This window comes from Propithecus coquereli, unplaced genomic scaffold, assembly GCF_000956105.1.
Source record: "Propithecus coquereli isolate 6110/MARCELLA unplaced genomic scaffold, Pcoq_1.0 Scaffold34, whole genome shotgun sequence".
NCBI classification, from domain to species: domain Eukaryota; kingdom Metazoa; phylum Chordata; class Mammalia; order Primates; family Indriidae; genus Propithecus; species Propithecus coquereli.
The window spans coordinates 2,944,049-2,947,035 of record NW_012149063.1 but is presented as its reverse complement, the minus strand read 5'-3'; the positions used below and the strand labels follow the sequence as shown (position 1 = coordinate 2,947,035).

General features: G+C 34.1%; 1 protein-coding gene across 1 annotated transcript in view; it reads left to right on the top strand.

Annotated features, from left to right (window-relative positions):
• CCDC173 (coiled-coil domain containing 173) overlaps positions 1-2,987 on the top strand; it is a 65,994-nt gene that overhangs the window by 55,316 nt on the left and 7,691 nt on the right. The gene's annotated exons all lie outside the window — the stretch shown is intronic.

Here is a 2,987-nt window from a genome sequence, read left to right as displayed (position 1 = left end):
GCTAGGATTACAGGCGTGAGCCACCCCGCCCGGCCCACAATGCATGTTTTTTAGAATTAAATTGTCAATATTAATTGCAACAATAAGAACATCAACAAGATTTTCACAAATCACATGCAGGGTTTTGCTTCACGAGACCCCTGGGCTCAAAACGAGCCTGAGTTAAATACAACTCATATGGCAGTCAATGTGTTACTTTAAAATGCATCTGTTGTGCTCGCTTCAGTAGCACATATACTAAAATTGGAATGATACAGAGATTAGCATGGCCCCTGTGCAAGAATGACATGCAAATTTGTGAAACATTTCATATTTTTATAAATTTCTGTTCTTTATACATTAAAAAATACAATAAAATGCATCTCTTGTAGACAATATATAGTTAGATCAAATCTCACTTTCATTATCTAATCTCACAATCTCTGCCTTTTGTTGGAGTGTTCAGTGTAGTCCTATTTAATGTAATTATTATGATTGGATTTAGTTTTGTCATTTTGTGATCTGTTTTCTATTTATCTAAGCTTTTTCGGTTTCATTTTTTTTCGTTCCTGTTACTCCTTTATTTCCCTTTTTTGGCATATCATTTAAATTAATCTGTTGACTTTTTAGTTTATAGTTCAGTATATGCTCACTTGTGTGTGACATTTTTCTAGGTCAAGGCTTCTTAATTTTGGCACTATTGACATTTTAGACCAGATAGTTCTTTATTGTGGGGACTTTCCTACACATTGCCAAATGTTTAGCAGCATCTCTGGTTTCTATGTACTAGATGCCAGTAGTACATTCCCTAGGTTGTAATAACCAAAAATGTAGTAACTAAATATCACTTGGTTGGGGGGGCAATCACTAGAGAACCACTGCATACAGGGGATTACAGCATACATCATTTAGGAATCAAATTCCCCTTGAAATAAATAGTGTTTTCTGGTACTGAATAGGGACTTTGTACCATATAGCTCCATACTTCCCCTTGGAGCTATTTTTTTAAATATATATGACATCTATATTCATGACAAATCTAACATCGTAGAAGTACACTTTTGCTTTAGTTATGTTTCATTTGAAGAAATTCAGAGCAGAAAAGATAAAATATATATAAAATATTTTATATTTACCCATATATTTACTATGTCTAATATTCTTCACTCCTTCTTGTAGCTCCAAATTACCATCTTGTGTCATTTCTGTTTTAGCCTAAGACTTCCTTTAGCATGTCTTGCGACACAAGTGTGCTAGCAATAATTTTTTCCAATTTAAGTTGTTCAGGAAATATTTTTATTTTGCCTTTTTACTAGATATAAAATTATTGGATATCATTTTTTCCATACCTTTAAATATGTTATTCCAGTGTCTTCTGACTTTCATGGATATGATGAGAAATCAGGTATTAATCATATCATTGGTTCCCTATATGTGGTGTCTCATTTATTTTCTTGTTGGTTTCAAGATTTTCTAGTTTTGGCTTTCAACAGATCAAGCGTGATGTATTTTCCTTGTGATTATCCTATTTGGGGTTTTTGGTGCTTCTTGGATTTGTGAGTTAATATCATCAAATGTGCAAAGTTTTTGGCCATTATTTCTTCAAATATTTTTCCTGCCTCTCTTTTTAGCTTTCCTTCAGGAACTCAATTTACACATATGTAGAGACATTTGATATTGTACCACAGATCTCTAAAGCTCTGTTTGTTTTTTACCAGTCTTTTCGTCTCTGTTCTTCAGATGGAAGATTTCTATTAATCTACCTTCAAATTCACTGATTCTGATGTTGAACTCTATTGAATTTTTCATTTCATTTATTGAACTTTTAAACTCCACAATTTTGTTTGGTCCTTTTTATACTTTCTGTTTCTCTGCTTAGATTCTCTTTTCACTCATACTGAGCATATTTTCCTTTAATTCATTGGAAATATTCATAATAGCTGCTTTGAAATCTGGTTGCTAAAGTCAATATCTGGTTCCACTCTGAGTTATAATAATTTCTGTTGACTTTTTTTGCTTAAAATGAGATAACACTTCCTTTTTTCTTTGTGGTCTGGTATTTTATGGTTGAAAACCTGACGTTGTAAAGAATATGTTGTACCAATTCCAGATTGTTTTGTTATGAGAGTTTTTACTTTTTGTATTAGTATGCAATTGCTTTCCCTAGACTCAAACTGAAATGTCTTTACCACAATACAAAGTCTCTGATGTCTCTGCTCAGTTTTGTGTTTGTTTGTTTTCGTTTTTTTGTTTAAAGCCTGATTCCCCAGGGTTCTTTACTGTGCTGGAAGTTTATCAACCAACCAATAATGTAGACAGAGTTTATGTTCAGACACCTTAAGCCAGTAATGCTCTTTTAGTTGTGTATGGCTTGAGGAAGGTACTTAAAGAACACAAAATTTATTAATACAATTTCCCTCAGGCTTTTAATTTTTGCCAGGCTTCCTGGGATCTCCTGTGTGAATGTGTAGTTTAGCAATTGGTCAATGATGTCTGGAGAGTTTATCTCAGCCCTTCTATGACTGTCTCACTTTAGGACTCTCATCGTAAAATTTCCAGCTATTTTGTCACCCAATCCAAATGGAATCTGCCATTATTGCCCCAGTAAATTTGCAGGTTTTCACTACATCGGCTGGAAGGATAGCAATGCCTTCAATAGAAATGCCACAACTTTGGAGTTCTTACCTGATTTAGTAGCAGGATTTTTTTTGTGTGTGTGAAAACACTTTTCAAGTAGTTGTGAGCATACAGTCACTTACTACTGCTCTGAAATAGTTGATTTTAATAATTGTTAATAATAAACTTGTTTTTTTGTGTAGGGGAATTGGCCAAACTCCCCATGCTGCCATTATCAGAAATAGGATCCCCCACATTATTTTATTCTTTTTTTTTTTTTTTTTTTGAGACAGAGTCTCACTCCATTTCCCGGAGTAGAGTGCCATGGCATCAACCTAGCTCACAGCAACTCAAACTCCTGGGCTCGAGCAATCCTACTGCCTCAGCCTCCC